This window comes from Schistocerca cancellata, chromosome 3, assembly GCF_023864275.1.
Source record: "Schistocerca cancellata isolate TAMUIC-IGC-003103 chromosome 3, iqSchCanc2.1, whole genome shotgun sequence".
Taxonomy (NCBI): domain Eukaryota; kingdom Metazoa; phylum Arthropoda; class Insecta; order Orthoptera; family Acrididae; genus Schistocerca; species Schistocerca cancellata.
In genome coordinates this window covers 545,427,142-545,439,697 of record NC_064628.1, presented here as the reverse complement: position 1 = coordinate 545,439,697, position 12,556 = coordinate 545,427,142, and the positions used below count along the sequence as shown (strand labels likewise).

The following is a 12,556-nucleotide window of genomic DNA, read 5'->3' as shown; positions in this document are numbered from 1 at the left end:
CTCTGCTCTGCATTTAACAGTGGAATTCCCATTGCACTCTTAATATTACCACCCTTGCTTTCAATTTCACCAAAAGTTGTTTTGACTTTCCTATGTGCTGAGTCAGTTCTTCCGACCCTCATTTCTTTTAGATTTCTTCACATTTTTCATGCAGCCATTTCGTCTTAGCTTCCCTGCATTTCCTATTTATTTCATTCCTCAGCGACTTGTATTTCTGTATTCCTGCATTTCCCCAAACATTTTTGTACTTTTGTCTTTCATCGATTAGCTGAAGAATTTCTTCTGTTACGCATGGTTTCTTTGCAGTTGCTTTCTTTGTACCTAAGTCTTTCTTTCCAGCTTCTGTGATTGCCCTTTTTGGAGATGTCCGTACCTCTTCAACTGTACTGCCTATTGAGCTATATCTTATTGTTGTATCTATGGCCTTTGAGAACTTCATGCATATCTTGTCATTCCTTAGTACTTCCGTATCCCACTTCTTTGTGTATTGATTCTTCCTGACTAATCTCTTAAACTTCAGCCTAGTCTTCATCATTACCAAATTTTGATCTGAGTTTATATCTGCTCCTGGGTATGCCTTACAATCCAGTATCTGATTTCAGAATCTCTGTCTGACCATGATGTAATCTAACTGAAATCTTCCCGTATCACCCGGCCTTACCCAAGTATACTTCTGCCTCTTGTGATTCTTGAACAGAGTACTTTCTATTACTAGCTGAAAATTATTACAGAACTCAATTAGTCTTTCTCCTCTCTCATTCCTTGTCCCAAGCCCATATTCTCATGGAACCTTTTCTTCTACTCCTTCCCCTACAGCTGCGTTCCTCTTCCCCATGACTATTAGATTTTCATCTCACTTTATGTTCTGTATTACCCATTCAGTATCCCCATTTACTTTCTTCTCTCTCTCTCTCTCTCTCTCTCTCTCTCTCTCTCTCTCTCTCTCTCTCCATGTTCATCTTGCTGCATCGACATGTATACCTGAACAATTGTTGCCAATTTTGGTTTGCTGTCAATTCTGATAAGAACAACTGTGTCACTGAACTGTTCACAGTAACACTCTCTCTGCCCTACCTTCCTATTCATAACACATCCTGCCCCTGTTATAGCATTTTCTGCTCCTGTTGATATTACCCTATTCTCATCTGACCAGAAATCCTTGTCCTTTCCATTTCACTTCACTTACCTCAACTATGTTTAGATCAAGCCTTTGCATTTCCTTTTTCAGATTTTCTGGCTTCTGTACCACATTCAAGCTTCTGATATTCCATGCCCCAACTCATAGAACATTATCTGTTCATTGATTATTCAATATTTCTCTCATGGTCACCTCCATTTTGGCAGTTCCCGCCCGGAGATCCGAAGGGCGGACTATTCTGGAATCTTTTGCTAGTGGAGAGGTCATCATGACATGACACTTTTTCAGTTACAGGCCACATGTTCTGTGGATACACATTATATATCTTTGATGCAGTTGTTTCCATTGCCTTCTCTATCCTCATGCCGTTGATCATGCTGATTCTTTGACATTTAGGGGCAGTTCCCCACCACAAGGAAAAGAGTGTGACCTGAACCTCTGTCCACTCCTCTGCCCTCTTTGACAAGGCCATTGGCAGAGTGAGTATGACTTCTCATACCACAGATCTTCAGCTGCAGATGCTGATTATTAATCAAAATTTAAGTGGTGATGGGTTTCGAACTCGGGACCGAGAACGTTTTGATTACAAATCAAGGATGCTACCCCAGGACCATGGGTGAATAATTAAGTTCCCTTATGAACTTCAAAACACCAGAAGGGATTAGTGATCCCTGTGACCATGTGTCAGTTCCACGAAACACTGGTCCCTGGTACTGTCCTGTGAGAGGGAGGTGGAGCTTGTTGCCCAGCATCACTCCTCACTGCTCTGGCAGTCGTAATTCTAGTTTGTTTAAACTCAAGCCCGACTGCCAGTTTATACTGTCCCCACTTTGCACTATAGGAACAGGAAAACAAAACCTGTCAAAGTACTTCAACCCCACCTAAATTCCTCCCCTAATGTGCAAATACAGATGTTTCTGCTTCTACTTCTATGCTAAGTATGTTGACAATTCTATCTCTAATGTTGTCAGGTATAGGTTGTATGCTTATGCCTGGAAAAGAAAAATAATGTTGAGAAACACCTTAAATCGGAGAAACATTCTCATCTGAACTATGCCTGCAGTTCAGTGTGTTATCAAATTATGTTAACACTAACTTGGAGAAAATATTGATGTTGAGCTGAAATCCCTTTGCTTCCTCTCATTGTGATCCCATCAACCCTTCTTCTGATCCCTTCGCCACCCCCATCCCCACACACAAAGTCACTCTCTTCCTCCCTGCCACTACCGTCACCATCACCACAACCTTAATGACTGCAGCATTGCCTTTGGTTCCTGCAAGTCTTTTCCACACAAACCTCTCTGACTCCCATCCTCACCCCTTTACACCCTTTCATTACTAAGTTATGATAATTTTGACATGTCATAGCTGGCCGTTGTGGCCGAGCGGTTCTAGGCGCTTCAGTCGGGAATCGCGCTGCTGCTACGGTCGCAGGTTCGAACCCTGCCTCGGGCATGGATGTGTGTGATGGCCTTAGGTTAGTTAGGTTAAATTAGTTCTAAGTGCAGGGGACTGATAACCTCAGATGTTAAGTCCCATAGTGCTCAGAGCCATTTTTTGACATGTCATAATAAGGAAACCAGCAAAGGTTGCCCACCTTACTTATGAAACAGATGCTGATGAAAAATAGTTTGTTGGAAAACAAGGTTTTTGCTCTGTGAAATTACATTGTATTAAAGATAACAGAAGATACAAGTTACTTTAGGAGAATTGAAATGCAAATGTTTTATATTTACATAAAATTGTCATTTTTCATTTCTACTTCACTTGAATGTCTTAGAATACATTTTTTCTTCATGTTTTTGTTTCACTGGTTGGTGGCACATATGCAGTTAATAGCCTGTATCATCCAGAGCAGCTGTGATTGGTTTTCGTGTTTTTTCTTGTGTATTGCAGTGTTTTTTTTCTTGTGTATTGCATATCATTTTTAAGTTAAAATTCACGAAGCACTGTAGTGTTCATAATGAATTCTTGTACTTTTGGGTCTCCATAAAAGTATTCGCCAATGTAGTATGATGTGGACATCCAACAACATTGGTATTATAGATCTGCCTAGTTCTACCACCATTGGTCCACTGTAGGTCAAGCTAAAATCACCACGCAGGCAAAATGCAAGAACCATCTCTGGAAACTGTGCTTATAATCATTCATACTATAACCGGTTATATTCTTTGATTTATCTTGCCTTTTTTCTCCAGATAAAAAGTTTGCCCTTCTCTTTGTGTTGTCAGCTCACTTCTTTTACATTTTCGAGCAGCATGTGTAAAAATCAGTTGTTCAATGTAGTGATGGAGATCCATTAATAATAGTTTTTTTTTTTTTTTTTTTTTTTTTTTTTTTTTTTTTTTTTTTTTTTTTTTTTTTTTTGCAGGACTACTTTTGTGCTTAGGTCCAACATCAGATGGCAGTGAGGATTTCTTGTATAATTTATAAATTTTTATTTTTGGAAAACGACAAGGGATACAGAATTTTGTTGATGGATTTCATTTACCTTTTATCGGCCATTTCATGACATCATGTTGTTGCACTGTTTCAGTGAGTTTCTTCAACTGAAGAGGCTGACTAGGAAACTCGTCAAAACACTGCGGCAACATGATGCGATGACACGGTTGATAACCTGAGAATATTTCATCAATTTAGGAAAATATGTTCTTCATATATTAAATCTTAACCACAAGCTTATTGGAGTTTGCCATGCTGAAACAGGAAAATTAAAGTATTTCGTATTAAATAAATCTGTATCGTTACACACACACACACACAAACACACACACACACACAAACACACACACACACACACGACCTTTTCATTTGTTGAGCTGAAGCTGCAACATGGTGTCTCATAGTCATCCTTTTAGCAAATTTACTAATTGGTACTTTAGTAATTCTTTAATTTCTTGCAAGGAACCATGGAACTTGCATGCCTCAGCGATACAGGTAACCGTACCGTAGGTACAGTCACAGTGGAGGGGTATCTCTTAAGAGGCCAGACAAACATGTAGTTCCTGGAGAGAGGCCCTTTCAATAGTTGCAGGGGCAACAGTCTGGATGATTGACTGATGTGCCCATGTAGCATCAGCCAAACGTCCTTGCTGTGCTGGTGCTGCAAACAGTTGAAAGCAAGGGGAGACTAAAGCCATAGTTTTACCCGAGGGCATGCAGCTCGTCTATATGGTTAATGATAATGGTATCCTCATGAGTAGAATATTCTTGAGGTAAAATAGTCCCGTATTCGGATCTCAGGGCAAAGACTAGTCAGGAGGATGATGTTATCAGGAGAAACAAAACTGGTAGTCTACAGATCGGAGCATGGAATGTTATATCCCTTAATCAAGTCGGCAGGTTAGAATATTTAAAAAGTGAAGTGCATAGGTTAAAGTTAAATATAGTGGGAATTAGTGAAATTTGGTGCGTGAGGAACAGGACTTCTGCTCAGGCGAATACAGGTTTACAAATACAAAATCATATAGTGCTAATGCAGGAGAGGGTTTAATAATGAATAAGAAAATAGGAATGCGGTAAGCTACTATGAGCAGTATAGAGATTGCATTGTCATAGCCAAGATAGAGATAAAGCCCACACATACCACAGTAGTACAAGTTTGTGCCAACTACCTCCACAGATGAATCCCCCCCCTCCCCCCACCACCACAGGGGCTCGCCACTCTTTGGCGGGTTCATGCTTGTCTACCATGGGGCCACAGCCCTAGCAGCATTTTTTCCCTTCTATGCTGCATGTCTATCCTCTTGCTATTCTTTTTCTGCTCTCTTGGGGAACACATCTGGGATATTATTGGGAATGTTCTGCATTGTCTGTCACTGATGTAAGAACAGTCTCACCTTTGTTTTTTGCTCCCTTTTCCTTTCTTTGTTTCTCTTCTCCTCTCGTTCCTCCACTGCAGTGTTTTAGGTTCCTCTTTTTTTTTCTTCTTCCTCCCTGTGTGCTCCTGAAGGCCGGCCCACGCGTCTGATGTATAACAGGTGACTGGGTAACACGTAATTCCCAGCCCTGGGTTGACAGATAGGGTTCGCACATACCCCCTGGTACAGGCAAGGCCCAGGGAGGGGTGATTGCTTGGGCTGCAACCTTCCCAAATTGCCAGTTGGTCCCTCTGTTAGGTGTTTGGGAGGTGTGAACAATCACCTAAGGCGGGTGCAGCCCCCTTGTGAAGGGGGCCCCAAGTTGGAAGGAGCGCACCATCGGAGATGCTGGCAATCATGGGGGATTTTCTCGTAATGAGTCAATTATTTTCCCAATCTATGTCTATGAAACGTAAACGCAATGAGGCTAATGATTCAAAGATCCTACCCGCTGCACTATGGTTCCTCATGGTCTCATGTACTGTTGACGGTCAGTCCTTCGCGAGGGTAAATCTGTTTATTATTCAGAAAGGTGTTGATTCAATTGCCGTCCCTGTGAAATCCTGCTCTCGTTTACGGAATGGCACTTTGCTTTTGGAGACTAGTTCTGATTCTCAATCACAACTGCTTACTGCCTCTCTGATCAGGGTGTCATTGCCGTCCATTGTGTAATGAAAAGGGTAGATTCCTCCTTAGTGCCCACCTGCACTCTTTTTCTCATCTTTGATAGGGTGCTGCTTCCATCCAAGATCAAATCAGGCTATGAAATTATCACAGCCCGGTCATATATTCTGAACCCAATGTGCTGCTACCAGTGTCATCATTTCAACCACACTAGAACGTCTTGTCGATGCCCAGCCGTATCTGTCACCTGTAGTAGGAATGTGGATGAGGGCCTGCTTCTCCCCACTGTATCAACTGCAATGGCGGCCATGCCGCCGCCCGCCTCTCAGGATTGTATCTTGATGAGCGGGCTGTCCAAGATATCCGGATAAAGGAAAAAGTGCCTTACCTAGTAGCTCACAAGTTATTGGCAAGTCGCAAACCCTGCACTCTCCTGTCTGGCACCTATAGTTCTTTTCTTGTTACCCCTCGCTCCATGAATGACATGGACATGCAGACGTGCGACCTGCAATTCAGCTCTGAGGTTGTGAAATCACCCAGTGTCAAGGTAGCATCGCCATCCCCCCGTTCAGCTGTGCAACGAGCCGTCAAACTCTTGCCTCAAGGGGAAAAGCCACCAGCTACACAACCAGTAGGCTGGAAAGGACCGAAGGAATACTCCTGTGAAGATTTCCTCCATCCCTCCAGCCAAACAACACCCAAGTCTTCCTCTAACTGGAAATGCTCGGTATTCTCCTTCGTCAACTTGAAGATCCTCTTTGACTGTGTCACCCCATGATACCTTAGCCCGGCCAGCCTCCATGTCGCTGGTACGCACCACCAACTGTTTTTCATTGTTGAATTCCACAGACTGACCACACAAGCAAGCTGATGCTCCTGTGGGCCCCATTGAACAGGATCCTCTTGCTCCTGTGGGTGCTTTCACATTTCCTACCGATTAATTTTGATCTTCCCCCTGAGGTCAGCATTCCATCTCACGGGGCCGTCATGCTGCTTATACGGAATGAGACTCATAGTCAACCCTTCTCCTGGACTACACATCTTCAAGCTGTTGCAGTTCGCCTTTTCCTTCCCCACCTGACTTTTTCCCTCTGTACCATATATGTCCCTCCATCATTCGATGTCACCAGAGCAGACTTCCTACAGCTTACTGGGCAGCTACCTCCCCCATTTTTGCTACTTGGTGACCCTTCGGGTTCCCCCCAGGACCTGTCAGAGAGGTGCCCTCTTGGCTGACCTTTTTAACGTACTTAACCTCTTCTGTCTTAACACAGGAGCACCCACTTTTGTTTCCAACTCCTCACATACCTATTACCATTTGGACCTATCCTTCTGCACTGCCCAGCTTGCCCATCATCTTGAGTGGTCCGTTCTTTCTGACACCTACTCAAGTGACCATTTCCTGTGCGCTATCCGTTTGCTGACTCCTACCCCATCCATATGCATGCCCAAGTGTCAGCTTACTAAGGCTGACTGACTCCTCCCTGGTGATCTTCGAAGAACAAGATTTCCCTAGTTGTGATGACCAGGTGGAATATCTCACAAACGTTACCTTTACTGCTGCAGAACATCCCCTCCTCACACTTCCTCTTTACCACGTGGTGTCCCAGTCCCTTGGTGCACTGAGGCAAAGCCACGACACAGTTCGCGCACTTCGGATTGGTCTCCGCATCTTCAACTGTCATCCAATGATGGTGAACTGCATTCATTATAAACAGATGCATGCAAAGTGTTATTGCGTTCTTTGAGACAACAGAAAAGCTCACTGGTTTTCATTCACTAGTTCTTTTAACAGTTCCACTCCTTCCTTTGTCTGGGCCAACCTCCGACGGCTCTCTGGGACCAAGATCCTTTCCCCAATTTCCAGCCTGACAGTAGCAGACGATGTCCTCGTAGATCCTATTGCTATCTCCAACACCTTGGGCCACCATTTTGCAGAAGTTTAGCCGGCCGTGGTGGCCAAGTGGTTCTAGGCGCTACAGTCTGGAACCGCGCGACCGCTACAGTCGCAGGTTCGAATCCTGCCTTGGGCATGGATGTGTGTGATGTCCTTAGGTTAGTTAGGTTTAAGTAGTTCTAAGTTCTAGGAGACTGATGACCTCAGAAGTTAAGTCCCATAGTGCTCAGAGCCATTTTTTTGCAGAAGTTTCGAGCTCTTCCCTCTATCACCCTGCCTTCCTCCACAGGAAACAAGCGGAAGAGGCTCAGGTGACACCCTTCTCTTCTCAGGATCGCGAGTGCTACAGTGTCGCCTTTACTGTGAGGGAGGTAGATCATTCTCTCAGTTCATCCCGATCCTCCGCCCAGGGCTAGACGCCATCAACATTCAGATGCTGCAGCACCTTTCTCTTGCAGGCAATCACTTTCTGCTTAATATGTTCAACCACATCTGGGCAGAGGGCACAATTCCCGCATGATGACGTGAAGCCACTGCCATACCCATACCTAAGCCCACTAAGGACAAAAACCTTCCTTCTAGCTACCACCCCATCTCTCTAAACAGCTGTGTTTGCAAGGTGGTGGAACATATGATTCATGCCCGGCTGGTATGGTGGCTCGAGTCTCGCAATTTACTGATGAATGCACAGTGTGGCTTTCGAGCGCGGCTTTCTGCGGGTGACCATCTCGTTACTTTGTCCACCCATGTCATGAGTGGTTTTCCATGGAAATCCCAGACTGTAGCCATGTTTTTCGGTTTGGAGAAGGCCTATGACACCTGCTGGAGAACTGGTCTCCTCTGTACTCTTTACATGTGGGGCTTCCATGGCTGCCTGCCCTCTTTCCTTCAGGCATTTTTAAAAGAACAAGTTTTCAAGGTGTGTGTGGGTTCTGCTTTGTCGGACACCTTTATCCAGAAAAAGAGTGTGCCTCAGGGTTCCCTCCTGAGCATTAACCCTATAATGGCCTGTCTCCCGCTGGGCATTTCTGGCTCCCTTTTTGTCGATGATTTTGCCATCTATTGCAGCTCTCCATGGACCTGTTTCACTGAGTGACATCTTCAGCGATGTCTTGAGCATCTTTACTCCTGGAGCATCGAAAATGGCTTTCGCTTTTCCACCAACAAAACTGTCTATGAATATCTGGCAACGCAATTGGTTTCTCCCACCATCTTTATATCTTGGGCCTGTTGCCCTTCCGTATGTTGAAACTACAAAATTCCTGGAGCTCATGCTCGATAGGAAACTCTCTTGGGCCTCCCATGTGTCTTGCGTAACAGCCTGCTGTACGCAGTTCCTCAATGTCCTACGTGTCCTCAATGGTACTTCCTGGGGTGCTGATCGAAACACCCTCCCCCGTTTGTACCGGTCCTTTGTCCGTTCAAAACTCGACTAAGGGTACTTTGTTTATGCGTCTGCACGTCCATCCATCTTACGTCGTCTCAGCATTATCTACCATCGTGGCATCCGTTTGGCCACTGGCGCCATTTACACTATTCCGGTTGAGAGTCTGTATGCTGAAGCTGCTGAACTACCACTGTCCTACCACCATGACTTTTTTCTCAGCAGGTAAGCATGCCGTTTAGCTGCCATGCATGGTCACCCATCCTATGCCTCCTTCTATGGTGATTCCTTTGTTCGCCAGTGTGGGGCAAGTCCCTCTTCTCTGTTACCTCCTGGAGTCCACTTTTGGCACTTTCTATGGTGGCTTAACTTCACACTACCTGCACCTTTCCCAGTGGGTGTGAACCCTTAACCACCTTGGCTTCATGAAGCGGCCCATGCCAACTTTGGCCTTCATGCACATCCTAAGGACACTACTCCAGCGTCGGTCTTCCTTAAGTTTCAAGACCTTCACATGAAACTTCACGATAGTACCTTTGTATACACCAGTGGCTCTCGGACTGTCCGTGGGATTGGGTGTGCCTTCATCATTGGCACCCTTGTCTTTCGATATTGGCTTCTGGCACACCGCTTAGTATTTACAGCTGAGCTCTTCACCCTGTATCAGGCCACGGAGTACATCTGGCGACACAGCCTTTTCAATTGTGTCCTCTTCTCTGATTCACTCAGCACCCTTCAACGTCTGTGTGTGCTGTACACTGCCCATCCCTTAGTGCAGCGGGTCCAGGAAAACTGTCAGTTGCTCACTCTTGGTGGAGCCAGTGTGATGTTTCTGTGGGTTTCTGGTCATGTCAGTCTGCCATGAAACGAGGCTGTTGCCAAGGCTGCAGTCCTTGTACCTCAGCCCTCGAATTCCTATATTCCCTCCAATGATCTCTGTTTTGCCGTCTGTCAGGAGGTGGTGTCCCTTTGGCATTGCCAATGGTCTCGCTTCACAAAAATAAGCTCTGTCTTAATAAGACTGTTACAGTGGCTTGGACCATTTTAAGTAGGCTGCTTATTGGGCACTGCCTTGTTAGCCATCGTCATTTGATAAGTGGCGCTACTCCACCATGTTTTACACATTGTGTCCTAGTTTTAACTGTCCACCACTTCCTGACGGACTGCCCATTTGTTAACCGTTTATGTTCCGCTTTGGTTTGCTGTCCGATTTATTGGCCGTTTTAACAAATGACGCGCTGGCTGTCGATCGCGTTTTACGTTTTATCCACCAAAGCAATGTGGCGACAGCCATTTAATTTTTAGTTTTGGTCCTCCATTTCTGTATGGTGTCTTTTTTGCCCCCTTTTTCCATGTACCTGTTTTTAGCTGTCTTCTATATCAATTGGGACCGACATATAGTCTTTTTTTAACTCCTCTCTGTTTTCTTGTTCTATAGTTTTGACTTGGGCACATATAACCCCAGTTGTTTTTTGTGCCCTAAAGCAACAATAAATAAATAAATAAATAAGCCAACCCACAGATGATGAAGAGATTGAAGAAATGTATGATGAGACAAAAGGAATTTTTCAGACAGTTACGGGAGGTGAAAATTTAGTTGATGGGGGACTGGAATTCGATAGTAGGAAAAGGAAGAGAAGGGAAAATAGTAGGTGAATGTGGACCAGGGATAAGGAATGAAAGAGGCAGCCGCGTGGTAGGATTTTGCACAGAGCATAATTTAATAATTGCTAACATGTGGTTTAAGAGCCATGAAAGAAGGCTGTATACTTGGAAGGCACATGGAGACATGGAAAGTTGATTATATAATGGTAAGACAGAGGTTTTGGTGCCAGATTTTAAGTTGTAATATATTTTCCAGGGATACATGTGAACTCTGACCACAATTTATTTTTTATGATCTGTAGATTAAAACTGAAGAAATTGCAAAAAGACAGGAAATTAAGGAGATGGGATCTGGATAAATTGAAAGAACCAAAGATTGTTGGGAGTTTCAGAAGTAACATTAGACAACGGTTGAGTAGAGCAGATTAAAGGGTAGCTTTAAGAGACGAAATAGTAAAAGCAACAGAGGGTCAAGTATGTAAAAATACAAAGCATAATAGAAACTCTTGAATAACACAGTAGACATTGAATTTAATTGATGAAAGGAGAAAATACAAAAATGCAACAAAAGGAAGTGTGTAAAAGAGACTATAATTTTCTAAAAGATGAGATTGACAGGAAATGAAAAACGGCTGAGCAGTAATTGCTAGAGGACAAATGTAAGGATTTAGAAGCGCGTTTCACTAGGAGAAAGATAGATACTGCCTACTGTAAAATTAAAGACGCCTTTAGGGAAGAAGAAGCAGTTGTATCAAGAGCTCAGATGGAAAACGGGTCCTAAGCAAAGAGGGGAAGGTGGAAGGAGCACATAGAGGGTCTGTGTACAAGAGAGATGAACTTGATGGTAGTGTTATAGAAATGGAAGGGGATTTAAATGAAGATAAGATTGGAGATATGTTGTTGAAAGAAGAATTTAACACAACTCTGAACGACCTAAGTCAAAACAAGGCCGCAGGAGTAGACAACATCCCATCAGAACTGTTGACAGAATTGGGAGATCCAGCCATGACAATACTCTTCAATCTGGTGCGCAAGATGTATAGGGCAGGTGAAACACCCTCAGTCTTCAAAAAGAATGTAATAATTCCAATTCCAAAGAAAGGAGGTGCTGATAATTATCAAACTATCAGTTTAATAAGTCATGGTTGCAAAATATTAACACACAGTGGGGAAAAACTGGTAGTAGCTGATCTCAGAGGAGAGCAGTTTGGATTCCAGAGAAATGTAGGAACACATGAAGCAGTACTGACCCTGTGCCTTAGAAGATAGCTTAAGGAAAGGCAAACCTACATTTGTAGACATAGTGCAAGCTTCTGACAAAGTTGAATGGAATACTCTCTGTGCAATTCTGAAGGTAACAGAAGTAAAATACAGGGAGCAAAAGGCTATTTACAATTTGTACAGAAACCAGACGGCAGTTATAAGTGTCTAGGCGTATGGAAGGGAAGCAGTGATTGAGAAGGGAGTGAGATAGGGTTGTTGCCTATCCCTGATGTTGTTAAATATGTACATTGAACAAGCATTAAAGGAAACCAAAGAAAAATTTGGAGCAGGAATTAAAGACCAGGGAGAAGAATTAAAAACTTCAAGGCTTGTCAATGACATTGTAATTCTGTCAGAGACAGTAAAGGAATTGGAAGAGCAGTTAAAGGGAATGGGCAGTGTCTTGAGAGGAGGATATAGGATGAACATCAATAAAAGCAAAACAAGGATTATCGAATGTAGTCGAATTAAAGTAGGTGATGCTAAGGGAATTAGACTAGGAAATGAGACACTTAAAATAGTAGATGAGTTTTGCTATTTGGGCAGCAAGATAGCTGATGATGATTGAAGGAGAGTGCATGTAAAATGTAGACTGGCATTGGCAAGAAAAGTGTTTCTGAAGAAGAGAAATTTGTTAACATTGAATAGAGACTTTACTGTTAGGGAGACTTTTCTTAATGTATTTTTATGGAGTGTAGCCATGTATGAAAGTGAAACATGGACAATAAACAGTTCAGGCAAGAGCTTTTGAAATATTGTGCTGCTGAAGATTAGATGGGTAGATC

At 43.5% G+C, this 12,556-nt stretch overlaps 1 protein-coding gene across 1 annotated transcript in view; it reads left to right on the top strand.

The window, feature by feature from the left end:
* The window catches only part of LOC126175382 (nucleoporin Nup188), a 294,589-nt gene that overhangs the window by 141,732 nt on the left and 140,301 nt on the right, over positions 1-12,556 (top strand). The gene's annotated exons all lie outside the window — the stretch shown is intronic.